We start from the raw sequence: 8823 nt of genomic DNA on the forward strand, positions 1-8823 counted from the left end.
GCCCACATTGATGCTTTTTGAGTAAGAGTTGTCTGCTTTACTAGAGTGATTAATGAACAAGGCTGAATTCTTTTTTGTTTTCAAGCCATTCCCCCCTTCCTACTAACAATCTGTTTCTTTGAACTCTTTTGACACTTAAAAAAAAAATAAGCCCACTGAAACACCTCCACAAAACTATTAATGGTAGTACTTGAACTGGTTTCTCCATTTTTCCACTAGAAAATTTAAGAATAAAATATATTACTGTTCTTATTCTTAAAGATTTTTCATAGATATAGGATGAAAAATAATGATATACCACACAATCTAAAATGTTATTTGTAGCGAAATATTTCTGGAAGGAAATTAATAAATGATTAACATTGGTAGTCCCTGGGGAAGAGAACTGGGGAGCAGAGGTGAGAGTGAGATATTTTACTGTGTACTCTTTCACAATTTTTGATTTTCAAAGTTTGTGAATGTATTATCTCTCAAAAAAATTTTAAATTAAAAATTAAAAAAATAAAGGGGGAAAGTTTTTATTTGTTCTGAGTTTCTTGGGATGGTGGGGGTGAGAAAAGGAAAAGAATATTAGATATTGGAGTGATTAAAGGCCCAATTTCATGGAACAGGTGAAGCCTGTATCTAAATAGAGCTCTAAATAATCAACAGCCTAGACAAAGAGAGAAATTTCCTATGTAGGAAACAATAAGAAAACTGGAGTTAAACATGAGTTGTGGAAGATATACAGATATAAGTTTGAGTTAGAAATAAGGGGCCTGGTGTCATTAAGAGGAAAGTTTAATTATCATGTGCTACATAATAGAGAGTAACTGCAATTTTATTTCCTAAGGCTAGTACAAGATAAATGTCATGATTTAGGCAATGAAATCTGTCAGTAGCACCTAAAATGAATTTGTTAAAAAATGGAGTCAGTTAATCCCATTAAGAACAGAATAATCCAAACACGATAAAATATGAACTTGCTTTTAGGTGACATATATGGAACTTGAAAAAAAAAGGGCATTTAAATAGCATTTTAAAGAGGAAAAAAAATAGGATTGCAGAGTGAAGAATATTGAAGAGGAGAACAATATCTGATTTCGGCAATGATGATTTCAGTTAATGTATTGAGAATGAAGGAACAGCACAGCTTTGAGAAATGTCACTCTATATAGGTAAAATATGGATCAGGGTACAGTCATAATGTAAGGACTAAAGCTATCACTATATGTGTCAGTAAAATTGGGAAAAAAATGTTCAGAATGGATGGAACAACCCCTTAAGGAAGGGAAGAGCAGAGGACAGTAGACAGGGACCTTCAGTTAGAGGAAATAGAAGGAAAAACATTTGTAAAAAGAAAACAAGGTGCTCATCAATAAGGAAAAGACAAAAAAATCTACAGTTACAAATGGATAGAACAATAAGAACAAGCACTTCAAAGAATGGAATCCCACATGGATAACAAATACAATTAACATCCAAAGTAGCTGATTATAAGAGAAATTGAAACACAACACCACAAAGTTAGCAGCTGAGGATGAGACAGGGTGATGAGCATCAGCATAGGATCTGATGTCAGTGTTGACATTCGTGAAACGAAATGAATCTGGTTCTAGATGACAGTTGAGAAGCTGGAGAGGAAATGGAAAGGGATTGGCAGGAGCAAGAGCAGGACTTGGTGGTTTTGAAAGGAGGCAGATCCATGAAATCTGAATGCATAAGGACAAAAAGTATGCTGGGGGTGTCGCAGGACAGAAGAAGCACAAAATAGTAGGGAAGGAAAAAGTAACTAAGAAATCAAGGTGTTTGAGAAGGTAGTGTGGCAAATGATCTAGAGTACAGGGATACGGGGAGAAGGGCAAATAGCTCTCCTGCCAAAAAGCCAAGCAAAGAAGATAGTGGATATTGGCAAGGGTCATACTAGGAGATAGTGTTTAAATATTAAAGGGGCTTCTGTCAACTCTGTCTAAGTAAATCTAAAAGTTTAGGGAATTTTTTTTACAGAAGCAATTTACAGTTTTTAATGAATCTGTAAATCAGAAAGCTCCCATTTCAAAATAAAAACAAATTCCAGATCATGTAGATGTTTACAGTGACTATGTTTATCTAAACATATATACATGTTCAGTTGCAATATGTTAACTAAAATTCTGTGACAAATATGCTTTTTATTAATACCAAGAACATTATATAATTAATACAGAGTCCTAAGGATAATATAGTCATCACTAAGTTTTTCTTAAGTCTTCACTTAAGATGCTGTTATTTCTAGCACAGGTAAGCAGGCACAGTACTTCATATGCTCAAACACTGGAATTTTTTATTGCTACTATATCAGCTGGCTTGCAAACAAGAAGCCAACCATTTTAAGAATGTTTTAAGTGAACAACTTGCAAACACCAGGGATGGATAAGCCCTCAGGATGCATTTACAACCATCACAACTGTGGCTGAAGACTGTGCATGCCCTTCTTCTGATATGAGATCTCAAAGCAGTATAATTCAAAATAAAATATTTTAACGAAAAATTCGCATATGCACATTTTCTCCACCAATTTGTATGTGTCAACCATTTAGTGAACTTTTCCACTTGAAAAATGGAATAGAAAACTGGACACCATGTTTCACTATCTCAGTTAATATTCACAATTAGAGCGGCTACAGTTCAAGACACAGCATCACCAATGCTGACCAGAGCCAGTTTATAGTGAAATTAAGTCCTTTACACCAAGTAAATGGTTGTCAACAAGCACAGGCTAGTGTACATATGAACTCAAATTTCTAGATTTGGGGAGAAACAAATGCTGATCCGATTATCTGCTCTGCTTCTTCTGTTTCTTGAATCATGCTTGGATCTGTCACTTTAATTTTGGTTTTGTCAGTTTGCTTGCCTTTGGGGTTTGGGCCTGCTGACTTGGGCCTGCCGCCCACTTGAAGAGGCTGCCTGCTGTGCTGCTTTCTGCTTTAACACTATCCAATCAAATGCATAGTCATGTTGGTGATTCGGGGTCCTGAAAAGAAGGTGGAATAGCAGCCTCAAGTACATGTAATCCGGGGCTTCCTCAAAGCGCAGCCCACGACAATATTTTAAGTACATGGCAAATTCTACAGGAAATCCATTACATAAAACTTCAACAGGTGTGGCCATCTTCTTTTCGCAAATCTTTTCATATTTTTGTTTCATTGTTGCAGCCTTTACTCCTTGCCATGGCAGGCTGGCTCTACTAAAATACATCAAAACATATCCTAATGAATCCATGTCATCTCGCCGACTCTGTTCAATACCAAGATGTGTATTGATGCTAGCATAACGAGCAGTGCCAGTGAGATTTTTACCTACTCTGTATGGTACGTGCTGTCTTGTACTGTTATCTATGTACTTTTTGGCCAAACCAAAATCAATAAGGAATAACTTATTCCACTGTTGCCCAGTACCCATTAGGAAGTTATCTGGTTTAATGTCTCTGTGTATAAGATTCTTTGTATGCACATATTCGATTCTACTGATCATCTGGTCAGCTAACATAAGTACAGTTTTCATTGTGAACCTTCTTGAACAGAAATTGAAAAGATCTTCGAGGCTGGGTCCAAGAAGATCCATGACTAGCACATTACAGTCCTTTTCCTGACCATGCCACCGTATCTGGGGGATGCCAACCCCACCCTGAAGAATGTTATAGAGTTCGCTCTCGTACAGTAATTGGGGTTGCCTCACTCTCCGAGATTCTAGCTTCACTGCCACTTCCTCGCGGTTGGTAATGTTAATCGCCAAATAAACGTCCCCGAAGGAGCCAGACCCGATTTTCCGTACCAGTTTATATTTCCCTCCAACAATGAAATCGGCCTTGGAGCCGCTGCAGCTTGCCATCCTGAGAGACAAAGATGGTCCTGGGGCTAAGTCCCGACACCTCTAAGGAGAGAATAGAGGCCTCTAGGTCTCGTCCATGGAGCAAGGCTTCGAAGGGCAGAAGGAAACAGAAAACGCTGGCTGTTTCTCAGCGTTACAGGGCCCAGAATCGGCCAAGGGGAACCTGATCACTGCTCCTGTCAGGTTTCTTTTCACCAGGCCGCAAACTGTCGAGGGGGTTCTCACCGTTAGCAGGCTGAGCGACTTGTTTCTGGCGGTTGCCATGGCCTCGCTTTCACGGCGACTTCGGGGGCTGGTAAAGGGGAGCCGTGAAGTTAGGGCGGTGATACCACTGCCACAACTGTCACCGGCTCCCGTCAGGAGGGATTCCGGTCACTCCGCCGACACCGCCATCTTGGTACTCCAGCTCCAGCCGACACAAAATACCCCCAGTTCCCGGAAGCCGTTTCATGGCGCAGAGAACTCTGGGAAAGAAATGATGGGCGCTCTTAGAACCTTTAAGACAGGTTATCTTCACAGCCTTTAAAGGCATCAGCTTCTCCTAGAAAAACAGATCCACTCCACTTCCTCTATCTGCTCAGGTCACACTCACTCACATGAGCAGCTGTGATGTGGGGTTTCCTCCTCCAATGTCCATGGGCCCTCTCCTTGCTCCAGCTTGAAGATGACGTCTGGTTTGGGAACTTGCTACCCTGTGAACAGGACACGATACAGGATTGGGTCCAGCCGAAGAATTGACGCTTTTGAACTGTGGTGTTGGAGAAGACTCTTGAGAGTCCCTTGGACTGCAAGGAGATCCAACCAGTCCATCCTAAAGGAGATCAGTCCTGGGTGTTCATTGGAAGGACTGATGTTGAAGCTGAAACTCCAATACTTTGGCCACCTCATGTGAAGAGTTGACTCATTGGAAAAGTCCCTAATGCTGGGAAGGACTGGGGGCAGGAGGAGAAGGGGACAACAGAGGATGAGATGGTTGGATGGCATCACTGACTCGATGGACATGGGTTTGGGTAGACTCCGGCAGTTGGTGATGGACAGGGAGGCCTGGTGTGCTGCGATTCATGGGGTCACAAAGAGTCGGACACAACTGAGCGACTGAACTGAACTGAATTGGGGTTTCAGGGCCTTTCAACCACGCTTCTATTTGCCCTTCAGGAAAGTAATCCCATTTCCCTGTGAATAGAGTAATAATCACAGAAGTGTAAAAGGACTGAAGTATCTCGGGGAAATCAAAGATGACACCATTACACACTTCGGATGCCCCAGAGCATTCAGCAGCTGAGAATGGAAGCAGCCTCTCTGAGGCCCCTGGCAGGTGCACAGGGCAGCTGTGCTTACTTACCCACCGCGCACAGGTGGCTGTAGGTCTCCAGTGTCACATCCCGGTACAGGCACCTCTGTACAGGGGCCAAGTGCTGCCACTCCTCCCTGCTGAAGCCCACAGTGACGTCCTCGAATCACCCCTGTTACAATACAGTCCCATTCAAGGCGACATGGTCAGCACTGGGGGATGGAAGGAAGAAGAATAGGAAGTTAGTTGTTTTTAATGATTTTCAACATGATACAGTATGCTTATCAAATACCTAGTTATACCTAATATTGTGCAGGGTAAAAATATCTAAAGCTATTAATTTCTCATATTCATCATGTGTTAAATTCAATCAGTAATCATTATTCAGAAATTAAGATTAAATTAGCTTTTCTAAATTTTCTAGTTCTTTTAGGAAATACCTAGAATTCATTTCTTAAACAGTTAGGTACCAGACATGCTGGGTTCTTTGGCCAGTGTGTGTCCTAATTTGCTTCAGTTGTGTCTGTTTGTGACCCCATGGACCGTAGCCCAACAGGCTCTTCTGTCTGTTAGAGTCTTCAGGTAAGAATACTGGAGTGAGTTGCCATTTCCTTCTCCAGGGGATCTTCCTGACTAGGGATCAGACCTGCATCTCCTGTATTGGCAGGCAGATTCTTATCACTAGCACCACCTAAGAAGCCCATCTGAGACCTCAGCAAAAACACAATTAATATTCCTAGTTCTTCTCCTGGTTTCTCTGAGGCAATCTAGACTTTTTCTATCAGTTCAGTTCAGTGCAGTTCAGTCACTCAGTTGTGTCCGACTCTTTGCGGCCCCATGAATCACAGCACGCCAGGCCTCCCTGTCCATCACCAACTCCCAGAGTCTACCCAAACCCATGCCCATCGAGTCGGTGACGCCATCCAGCCATCTCATCCTCTGTCGTCCCCTTCTCCTTCTGCCCTCAATCTTTCCCAGCATCGGGGTCTTTTCAAATGAGTCAACTCTTCACATGAGGTGGCCAAAGTATTGGAGTTTCAGCTTCAACAGCAGTCCTTCCAATGAACACCCAGGACTGATCTCCTTTAGGATGGACTGGTTGGATCTCCTTGCAGTCCAAGGGACTCTCAACAGTCTTCTCCAACACCACAGTTCAAAAGCATCAATTCTTCGGCGCTCAGCTTTCTTCACCGTCCAACTCTCACATCCATACATGACTACTGGAAAAACCATAGCCTTGAGTAGATGGACCTTTGTTGGCAGAGTAACTTCTCTACTTTTCAATATGCTATCTAGGTTGGTCATAACCTTCCTTCCAAAGAGTAAGCGTCTTTTAATTTCATGGCTGCAATCACCATCAGCAGTGATTTTGGAGCCCCAAAAAATAAAGTCTGACACTGTTTGCACTGTTTCCCCATCTATTTCCCATGACGTGATGGGACCAGATGCCATGATCTTAGTTTTCTGAATGTTGAGCTTTAATCCAACTTTTTCACTCTCCTCTTTTACTTTCATCAAGAGGCTCTTTAGTTCTTCTTCACTTTCTGCCTTAAGAGTGGTGTCATCTGCATATTTGAGGTTACTGATATTTCTCCCGGCAATCTTGATTCCAGCTTGTGTTTCTTCCAGCCCAGCGTTTCTGATGATGTACTTTGCATATAAGTTAAATTCTATCAAGCACCTACAAATCTTTACAGCCTCTACCTGCTGCCCAATTCCAAAGCCCGTTCCATGTTTTTAGGTGTTTCTTATAGCATTCCACTTCCCAGTACAGACAGCTGCAGTTTTCTAGGGCTGTTGTAACAAAATACCACAAATCGGGTGGCTCATAACAAGAGGAATTTCTTGTCCTGCAGTTCTGGAAGCCAGGAGTCCAAAATCAAGATGTTAGCCAGGCCATGTTCTTTTAGAAGGTGGTAGGAAGGGGAGTGTTCCATGCCTCTCTCCTCATTTGTGGTGGTCTCAGGCATCTCTTGTCCTATAGATGCATCACTCCAATCACATGGTCATCTTTTCCTTGTGTGCGTCCACACGGTCTCTCTTGTCTGTTTTTGTATCTCTGTGTCTAAACTTCCCTTTTTAATAATAATGCCCGTCATATTGGTTTAGGGCCCACCTGATGACCTTGTTTTAGCTTGATTACTTCTGGAAAGACCCTATTTCTAATTAAGGTCACATTCAGCTAATGGGGTTTATGTGTGGATAAGTGTGAAAAGAAAGCTAAAGTGGCCCTGTTAAGACAATTCAATGTACACTTGACCCTTGAACAACATGGTTTTGAGTTGTGATGGTCCACTTATACATGTCTTTAAAAAAATCTATTGAAAAATTCTTGGGATTTGCAACAATTTATTTGAAAAATTTGCATATGAACCTAGAAATATTTAAAAACTTAAGAAAATGTAAGTCATGTCCTGAATTCATAAAATGTGTGTAGATAATGGTCTCTTTTGCCATTTACTACCATAAAATATACACAAATTTGTTATAAAAAGTTAAAATTTATCAAAACTTAAGCACATGCTTACAGTACATGGTGCTGTTCACAGTCAAGAGAAATATAAGCACAAGGAAAAAGTCAGTAATAAATTATAACTGCATAAATTTAACTGTGGTCCATACCATACTACTGTCATCATTTCATAGTCACCTCCTTTTGCAATGATGATGAACTCAAGAGATGCAAGTATTCACTTGAAACGCCATGTGATATTAATCATCTCTGTGTGAGCAGTTTGTCTTTCCAATAAATTGTGTATTGCAGTAATAAGCCAGTTCCTGTGGCTCTCATGTATTTTTCATCATGCTTAGTGCAATATTGTAAACCTTGAATAACACCATGAACAAAACCAAACCACTTGTGATGCTAGAAGTGCTCCCAAGAAGCAAAGAAAAGCCATGGTGTTACAATAAAAAGTTGAATTCCTTGATATTTGCTATAGGTTGAGGTCTGCACCTGTGTTTTCCCACTATTTCAAGACAAATGAATCCATCATAAGGACTATTGCTTAAAAAAAAGAAAATTGATGAAACTGTCACTGCAGCTCCACCAACAGGCGTGAAAACCTGGAACTTTTTGTGAAATACCGTATCTCATTCTGAAAATGCAGCTTTAAGGTAGATGCAGGATTGCTCTGAGAAAGGCATACCAAAAGACTCTCATATGATTCAAGGAAAAGCAAAGTCTTTCTACAACAACCTAAAGCAAAAGGAAGGTGAAGAATCTAAAGCTGGAGAATGTAAGGTCAGCAAAGAATGGTCTGATAATTTTAAGAAAGAGGTTTGGCTTTTAAAATGTCTATTATACAAAGTGAAGTAAGTCAGAAAGAAAAACACCAATACAGTATATTAACACATATATATGGAATTTAGAAAGATGGTAACGATGACCCTATATGCAAGACAGAAAAAGAGACACAGATATAAAGAACAGACTTTTGGACTCTGTGGGAGAAGGCGAGGGTGGGATGATTTGAGAGAATAGCATTGAAACATGTGTATTACCATATGTGAAATAGATGACCAGTCCACGTTTGATGCATGAAACAGGGCACTCAAAGCCAGTGCACTGGGACAACCCTGAGGGATGGGATGGGGAGGGAGGTGGGAGGGGGGTTCAGGATGGGGGACACATGTACACCCATGGCTGATTCATGTCAATGTATGGCCCAAACCACCACAGT

General features: G+C 41.1%; 1 pseudogene across 1 annotated transcript; it reads right to left on the minus strand.

The window, feature by feature from the left end:
• Positions 1–515: 515 nt before the first annotated feature.
• LOC145535944 (casein kinase I pseudogene) lies at positions 516–4257 on the minus strand (annotated as a pseudogene). The gene has a single exon (XR_014075548.1). The product of XR_014075548.1 is annotated as a casein kinase I pseudogene (transcript).
• Positions 4258–8823: the final 4566 nt, after the last annotated feature.

The sequence above is a fragment of the Giraffa tippelskirchi genome, chromosome X (assembly GCF_054371585.1).
Source record: "Giraffa tippelskirchi isolate mGirTip1 chromosome X, T2T-mGirTip1v1.2.pri, whole genome shotgun sequence".
Lineage (NCBI taxonomy): Eukaryota > Metazoa > Chordata > Mammalia > Artiodactyla > Giraffidae > Giraffa > Giraffa tippelskirchi.